The sequence below is a fragment of the Notolepis coatsorum genome (assembly GCF_963971535.1).
Source record: "Notolepis coatsorum genome assembly, chromosome: 11".
NCBI classification, from domain to species: domain Eukaryota; kingdom Metazoa; phylum Chordata; class Actinopteri; order Aulopiformes; family Paralepididae; genus Notolepis; species Notolepis coatsorum.
Window position 1 is genome coordinate 86,093,859 of NC_140175.1, and position 9,466 is coordinate 86,103,324.

Sequence of the window (9,466 nt, forward strand, 5' to 3'; positions counted from 1 at the left end):
TTATACGGGTAGACAATACTACTATAGAATTATACTGAGTACTGACCAAAGAAAAACATACGGCTCTGACTTGTCTGACTTTGTAGGTTTTGGTATTTTCATAGGCTATGTTGACAATAAGAAAAACATTTAATTTACCGGCCTCATCCTTTAAGCCTTACATCGGATGTAATAACTGTAGGTCAAACAAACATTTTATTAGCCCACAAAGCCCATCACTGATTCATTGTCAATAGACCAACCAAACCAAAAAAGTGTAAAATTATGACATCGCAAGTTCAAGTGTTGATGCTCTGACTTCCAGCTAAGGGAGATGTTCGTCTATGTTTATAAATATTGACTTACTGTAGCCGTCTTCACTGGCAGTTCACTGGAAAAATACAAAGTACACATTGTATTATAAACATACAATACAAATCTTTACACCGACAAGATACTATACGAGCGCTGGCGGAGAAGGTGTGTGTGTGTCATAGGGCTGGGCGATATAACGATAACGATAAATATCGCGATATATTTTAATAATCGATATCGAATATCGAAATTTAAAAAAAAATCGAAAAATCGTTTTTATTTTTTTTACCTGCAACAGGGCAGTTTTAAAACCAGAGACAGTGGACAGACTTGTCTTTCTTGCCTGCAACTTAAAGTAATGGCTTTGCTTGTCCAAATGACAATACTGACCAAATTCAGATTTCTTTTTCTCTTGTCCATTTATTTTGTTTGCTTTCTAATTTAAAATACATTTTGAAACCGTCTGTACACAGTAGGCTATGTGTGCTAGCAGAACTAGACTCCAGTCACGAGTCACAGTGCACATGTGCGGTGGTTTGACCACCAAAAAAGCGCCAAAAGATCGAAAATAAACTAGCAGAGCCAGAACTGTTCAACTCCTCTGGAGCCACAGCCAGCAGAGAAGCCGGTTTACTTTAGCTTTTAAACCAGCTGCAGCCTGAGAACTGGAGTGTGAGGGGATGTAACACTAAAGATGGCGGAAATGACAAAGAATTGCTGCAAAATAAACATACATCTGTTGTTAAAAAAAAAAAAAAAAAAAAAAAAAAATTATACTTATAACAATTCGATAATTATCGATATCGAGAAATAAAATAAAATTATCATATCGTTATCGCGATATGATTTTTTTCCATATCGCCCAGCCCTAGTGTGTCACACCCACGGAAAAATTATATCCAAACAGCTCATATATCCTGTTAGAGCCTAGAACCATTCAGTCATCTCCACTATTCCAGTCATCCCATGGATGCAAGTCCTCATCTCTCAACAACAAGTGGCCTCCGCTGCCCCGTCACCTGCCTTCACCTACTGTACCAACTTTGAACTCTGTTGCCTAAACTCAATTTATACCTACCTACTGCTTTCACCGTCTACAACTGCTCTACACTGTAATCATCATAGTAATCATAACCTACCCATATATAATAGCATGTACAATAATGCTGTATATACCGTGTATATATATAGTTAGTCTTACTGTATATAAATCTATCCACATCCGTGATCCGTCTGTACATACCTGCATACAATCCTTTTTACATATCTGTAGATACTATATCTATATCTATATCTATATATATATATCCCTACCTACTCGTACTAGTTACGCTGCTGGCCAGTATGACTTACTAGCGTTGTGTATCACTGCACATATTAATACTACAAATCTGATTAGCACCATTACCATTACTAATTTATATATTTTATACCCAGTTTACATTGTATATTACTATTGCACTTTAATGTTACATTTGCACTCTGGTTGGATGCCAAACTTATTTACGTTGTACTGTACTTGTGCTGTAATAATGACAACAATACATTTGAATCTAATCTAAAGAGACTGGCGCTCTCTGGCCGACAGAGATGAGGGTTTGTGTGTTGCTCTGATGGCAACTCTGGAAAGATCACATCCCAGCAGAGACTAGCCATGCCGTCTCATCAGCACAGGAGGAAAATATCACATCTGAGCAAAAGTGTAGTATACAAAACAGCTGGTTTAAGGGCTAAGCCTGGGGACATTTATAAAAAGAAGCCGATGAATTAACAGCCAAATAACTCATTGTGACCATGTAATTATAAGGTCCTATCCACGTTAACACACATTGGGTGCCAGCAACGAGAAATCACGTTGTTGGCCGCCATGCGTTGAGTGCCAATGACGAGAAATCTCGTTATTTAATCGGTATTTCTTTTATTAGCGATATCCATTCATTTTTCATCCATCCAGCCTCACGTTATCATTGGGACTGGCTCTGACCTCGAAAAGGGCAAATACCACCCCCTATCGTCTCCCGGATGGTATTGCACCCATTTGATTGGAGTCAATGAAAATGCATGAGAAAAAAAAACTCCGTGCTCCACATTTGACTTCTGAGCCATGTAACCTGAGACTATTGCATTCATTGAGGGAACCGAAAGCAGCATGGATTATCTGTTTCGAGGTCTAACATTGGATCAATAAACGCGATCGATATTTGGAATGGCGATCAGGAATTGGAATAATCTTTTTGCAGAACATCTGATCTGAGGTAAGGAATCTATTTTACCAGTCTTGGCAGTGGCGGCTCTACCACTAGGGGCGCTAGGGCGCCGACCCACCTGCTGGCCAGCTGCTCTTAAATCAGAGAAGAAGACAATAAAACTTTTTCGTTTTTGTGTTTTATAGCCCTATAAATAATATAAACATGTTTAAAATTTATAATATTTACTCATTTTAAGTATGTTTGTATTTCCAATGCACAATATAACGTTATTATCTAAATTAAAAAAACATCGTTTTCATGGGCAGGAAGTGACTTTTTTTTTATTTTTTCGTATTTCTCGCCCGGGCTAGAAGCGATAGCGCTCTGAGTGCGCGTCACAGTTTGATCGCTGTCTCCGTCACAGCCAATCAGTGCATACGGCGTTGTGCGTTGAAATATGACTATTATGTTGGAATCCGAGCGCGATTTGAAGCGGTCTAGCCAGCAGCGTGAACTTCCGTGAAGAATTTCCATAGCCGCATTTCGCGGAGCCGCTCTCTGATTGGCCGACGCCAGTATTTTTTTCCATGGCAGAATTTCACAGAGACGATCTCTGATTGGCCGAATCCAATTTCTAATGTTCCAATTCTAGCTTCTAGCTTGGTTCCTAGGTTGGTCTAGGACTGTTGTTTGTCTTAGAGCGTGCCGTGCCGTGACTGCAAGTTCTTTAGACTGTTAAGCTTAGGCACTCTTTCAAAGTTGGTTAAGGTTAGAGTTTGTCTTAGAGCATGGCGATAGAACGCCAGGTAGTTTGCAGTCTGTTCGAGTGGAAATGGACAAAGGAATGTACTTGTTGAGTGTTGTGCTAACGAGCTCAGCTGAGCTAACACTTGGCTAACAAGCTATATGGCGGATTATACACGTTTATCAAGCTCTCCTGCCCTGGACGTTTCAACTAAACAGTGAGTCTCTCTCTCTCTCTCTCTCTCTCTCTCTCTCTCTGTGCTTAACGTTAACGTTTGTAAATAGTTTTTTTTAGGAGCAGTACTACTGCTGGCCATTCATGAAGCGAGACATTGCTGATTGTTTATTTATTTTATAACACAAGACTATGACTACCAACTGCCTAGCCAGCCGTGTATCAATCTTGGATGCAATAATAACGTTACTTACCACACTGACTATGTCGATGGCTCATTGATTTAACTACTGCAGCTCTCTCGGATTGAAAATACGTGGATTATGGCTTGTTCAATATCGTCTATGTTTGAATGAATGAATGAATGAGAACTTTATTAACAGATTGCAGAATGGGTACAATACAGTACGGCTCAATACACACAATTGTTAAGGGGATGCAGACCAGAGAAAGACGTTTGTCTTGTTTACATCAGGGTCCCAGATTTTCGATTCATATCGATAGTTTAATAGCTAGCCTTGGCTCGTTTAACAATATGCAAAATATGTGTACAGCCCTGTACTCATACTGAAGTTATTCTTGGTATATAATAGGTCTGATTGTGTAACGAATCGATTCCACGTCGCGCTGTGTGTGAGAGAGAGAAGGAGAGAGGGAGAGATCTGCCTGTGTTTGGAGACGGGCGAGTTTTGTTTCTAACTTTTCTATTTATATTGTGTTTCAAGTTGTGAATTAGAGTCTAGACTATACTTTATTTGACTGGTTGTGTGTTGTTGTAGTAACAGCTGAGCGACTCGTTCATAAGAGCCGATTCCAGGGGAGGAAATTAGGCCACTTTACTCGCCAATTGCGAGTATTTTTTACGTTTGGCGAGTAATTCATGAAGAGCACTCGCCAGTCTGGCGAGTACTAGTAATTACAAAACAAAACAAAAAAATCATTCTGCAATCTGCTGATTCGCTCACTGGCACAAGCCGAACTCTGACTCCCCCCTTGATTCCTCCCATTTGCGCCACATAATAATCAGACCATAACCAATGAACATCATCGTTGTACAGATGCGCTCTAAGCTCCTCCAATGAACACTCATTTTCTAGAAGATGCCGCCCATCTAGGGGAAGTGGACAGACCACTGCGCGCAGACCTACAAACTCCTGCCACCGGCAGCCGGCTTGACAACGTAGACAAACTTACAAAAACACATGAGTGGATGAAAATAATTGCATGTAGAGTGAGTCGTCGCTTTCGGATATCGGTGCGGTCTGACATGGGGGCGAACAACAGCACGCGACACGTCTCCTTCGAGTCGGATGAGAATGACAAGTCAACCGGCATTAGCCGGCTAGCTACCTAGCATGTAACAAGCTACCATAACGCGCATTCAACATAGTGGACGACTATACTGAGCGGCTTTGCTTAAATGCAGCCGAGTGACATTTTATTATTACCGGGGTTCCCCCCATATCACCACTCGCCCATATGCCCTTCACAGCGGTGATGTTGTCATATTTGGCATTCAGAACACACCTGCTGAACCCCTAGCGTTGTCGATTCGGTTCCAATGTATTGTCATCTTACAGCACAAGTACAGTACAACCAGAATACATTTGGCATACAACCAGAGTGTAGGCCTGCCGCGATAAGCAATAAATCGATTAATTGCCGCGATAATTAAAATGAATGCAATGATTTTGACGGGCGCGATTAATTGCTATTTGCGCGTTTGTTTTAATGAGGCGGACCCAGTGCCCCTTGTCAGTCACTGTCCGTGTTGGGAGGCGGGCCGCTGGCTTTACTACAGAGCACAGCACAGAGTGTGTCTATTCTACTAGCATTAACGTTACTCATACAAACAGAGTAAACACAGTTTTCAATCAATCAATCAATAACAACATTAACGAGACCCTCGTTGTGTCTATTCTGCTAACGTTAACTCTCATTGTGTCTATTCTACAAGCGTTAACGTTAGCTAGGCTGTCTATGCTAACGTTAACGAGCATTAGGCTAACAAGCTGTAACGTTACCAGTCGCGTCTATTTGCTAACGTTAGCATTAGGTAATAACCGGTTTAAAATGGATGGTGATTACCTCACGTTGTGTCTATTCTACTAGCATTAACGTTACTCATACAAACAATCAATAGCGAGTTATATTGATCACACTATGTACGATAGCCATGCTAAAACGCTAGCACAACATTAGCACCTAACCTAACAACAAGCCTTAACAAGTCAGCGATCTTTTTGCGAGACTAAACTCTCCGCTCGGTGGCAAATTGTGTTGATGTCGGTTTTGTTTAATCAATAAATGAGGCAGAATACACAGTGACTGTATCCTTTGTTTATTGCACTTGTGCCTGCTGCAAACATAATGATTATGAAATCCTAGAGACGCGTCTCTATTCAGTGGTCTGCAGTGTTTCACAACAATACTTCCGGTCCGGTCGGTGGGCTTCAAAATAAAAGTCTTAAACACCGGAAAAGACGGAGCGGTGGGCTTCAAAATAAAAGTTTTGGGAAATAAATTTCTCCAAAAAAAAAATTCTCTAACCGGTCGCAATAATATCGCTTATCGCGATATTTTCGGGGGCAATTAATCGCCCAGCAAAATGTGTTATCGTGGCAGGCCTACCAGAGTGCAAATGTAACAAGTCAAGTTCAAGTTGTTTTATTTAGCTATTACATTACAGTGAAATGCTTGGTTCTTTCACTGCCCAACCCAGTATTGATTGATTGATTGAAAACTTTATTAACAGATTGCAGAATGGGTACAATACAGTACAGCTCAATACACACAATTGTTAAGGGGATGCAGACCAGAGAAGGACTTTAGTCTTGTTTACATCAGGGTCCCCCATTTCAGTCCTGTTTGCTTAATGCCTTGTCCACTTCCTCCACACTCCAATATGTTATGATGAATTGAAAATGGGGGACCCTGATGTAAACAAGACGAAAGTCTTTCTCTGGTCTGCATCCCCTTAACAATTGTATGTATTGAACTGTACTGTACCCATTCTGCAATCTGTTAATAAACTTTTCAATCAATCAATCCCTTCAACCCTGCTCCTGTCAAACCTGCTCTTTCCATTCCCTCCATCATGTCCCCCCTTTCTGATGAATATTTCCTGCACTTAAGAGTCAGACACACATTCCTAGTAGTTGAGCTGTGATGAATGAAAACTTTATTTAACAGATTGCAGAATGGGTACAGTACAGTACGGCTCAATACATGCAATTGTTAAGGGGATGCAGACCAGAGAAAGACTTTCATCTTGTTTACATCAGGGTCCCCCATTTTCAATTCATTTTCAATTCATCATTCAGTATAACCTAGACCAGCCCAACCCAGCATCTTTCACTGCCCAGTTCAGCCCAACCCAGTCCAGAATAGTTCCCTCTTTCATGTTAATATGTGATTTAATGATGTAATATTTTGAAGAGTAGAGACAGTGTGATTAATTTACTATGATTGAAAATCAATTTAGACGAAGACGTACAAAGAAGTAATTATCACAATTAGCGATTTTTTTTGTCTGGTAAAAAATCTATTTGGCTGGTAAAAAAAATCAGATACCCGCCAGTTGGCTGGTAAGCCAAAAAGTTAGTTTCCTCCCCTGGCCGATTCATTGCCGTGAGCGTGAGTCGAATCGCTCACGTCTTGCCATGAGTCTTGCGTGGTACAGTACTGTACTGTACAAAATATTTGGTATAGCGCCCCTAGTGGCGAAGTACCCACCGGCCGCCACTGAGTCTTGGGGTAATTTTTTTCACAGCGTTCACAACGTGTCCCCTATGTGTGTATGTGTGTATATGACGTTAGTGCTGACCAGGTCATGGATAATCTATTTTTTAGCCCGCTTCTCTAGCGTGCATAAGTACACATATACTATCGATAATCTAGCGTTTATTTGAAAACGATTCATAAATAGGCCGGAAAATGACAACGTGTTTCGTGTATTCCAGTAAAGGGCTATTTTCGCGGATTTTTCTGGGTTCGTCTCCCGATCCCTGACGGATTTGCCGCATATCCCCCCATATCTTCTCCCGTCCTTCCTCTCCTCTGCTCTCTGTCGGTCATGTCTGACCAGAATAAAGCTGTAAAAAAATGCTAAATGCTAGTTTTCATATCCTAGATAGAAAAACCTAAAGTTTCAAGGAAAAACTAGACCAATCTGATAATTATTATATTCTAACACATAAAACTAAATGTAGAATATACTGTATAAGGGAGCTCTGTTATGTGAAATATATAATGTTATAATTAATTACACAGTTCAAATATTTAATCCAAGTTTATTGAGACTGATACCTGTTCACCCTCATGTCACTATTAGTGAAAATACACAAGAGGTGCAAGAGGTGAAAGTCAATGGGGAAATCAGTCAGAACTCACTGAAACAACGTCTCTCTGTATTTCCGTAGTAGCAGGAGGGTGATGATGACGTATCATTTCTTACTTCACCTGTTATAAGTCACTGAGATGTCCCAACAGAGATGTCCCAACAGAGTGCAAATTTAGGCCATCGTACTGTACCTGCCATCTCAAACCCCCGCTGCACCAAAGCAACTTGCAACCAAATAGGCCAGCGTTACACACAGTCAGCGTTTCCCTTCCATTCATACTGGGGGAAAAGCGCTGGAACACTCCCCCGAATGGTAGGAAATCACAAAGCCTTATTGCTTATCCAAATAAATACAGTGGAATAAGAATTGTTAACTTTTTAAACAGCAACAGCTGTTGGAACTGATCTTGGAACGGGTAACATTTCGATTTAGTCATTTAGCTGAGACTTAAATCTGAAGTGACTTACAAGTTCTGTACAACAAGTCAGCAGGAAGGGTACAACTCTGGCAGCTAAGGGTTGTACTGTATGATTGTTTGTGAGACAGTTGAGATGCTTGAGTGCATAGTAGTATAGACATATTAGTAGGGCTGACCTTCGAAGCTTTTTTTGGCAATCGAAGCTTCGGGGCCGAGCTTCGATTTTAATTCGAAGCTTCGAAAAAAAATAATTTTTTTTTTTTATCTTATGTTGTGGGACTTGTACAGCACTTTCGTAAACGTTGTTGTTTTTAAATGTGCTCTATAAATAAAGTGGGTTGGATTAATTAATTAAGTAGCCCCTTTCGTGACTGACGCATCCAACAAGGTTTCACTCGGCTGTGTGATTTAATTCAAGGTGGATCGCTGTTGTCGTTTGAACAACTTCAGATTTCATGGGAACTACCAATCCCCCAAATCAAGAATGTTTAAGATGAATGAAGTAAGATTTTGATTATTTGAAATATGGCCTGTGTAGACTAAACTATGCACAGAATTATGTCAGTCTACAAGGTCCGGATTCTACATGGTCCGGCAATGTAGACCTTGTAGACTCCACTACAGACCAATTATCAGTGAATGTTCATGCATTTTTAAGAAGGGCAACTTCCACAAAAAAACAAAGAACTCACCAAAACATCTCAGTAGCACCTTATCTAAATGTTATATTTCATATATGGAGATTCATATTTATTTATGTATTGCATGCATTTCTACATTTTATTTCCTATTTTGTTTATTCATCCCAGTATCTTTCTTTCTTATGTGTGGAATTCTACAAGGTGCGCGCACACACACACACACACACACCTACACACACACCTACACACACACACACACACACACACACACTTACATTTAGTCATTTAGCTGACGCTTTTATCCAAAGCGACTTACAAGTTCTGTACGACAAGACAGCAAGAAGGGTACAACTCTATCAGCTGAGTAACAATGTTCATCAAAGTGTTGCGTGTTACAGTGTAGGTTAGTTTATTAGGACAAGTGCACGGTTATATTTTTTTTTTTTTTTTATCATTTCAGATAATGGTTGAAGAAGTGAGTCTTTAGTCGACGGCGAAAGATTGGACGGGATTCGGCTGTCCTAACTGGGATGGGTAGTTCACACACACACACACACACACACACACACACACACACACACACACACATCGAAGTAAAAAAAAAAAAAATCATCACTCCTGCTACAAACAGAGAAGATATTGAGACCCATTCTCCCTATTAG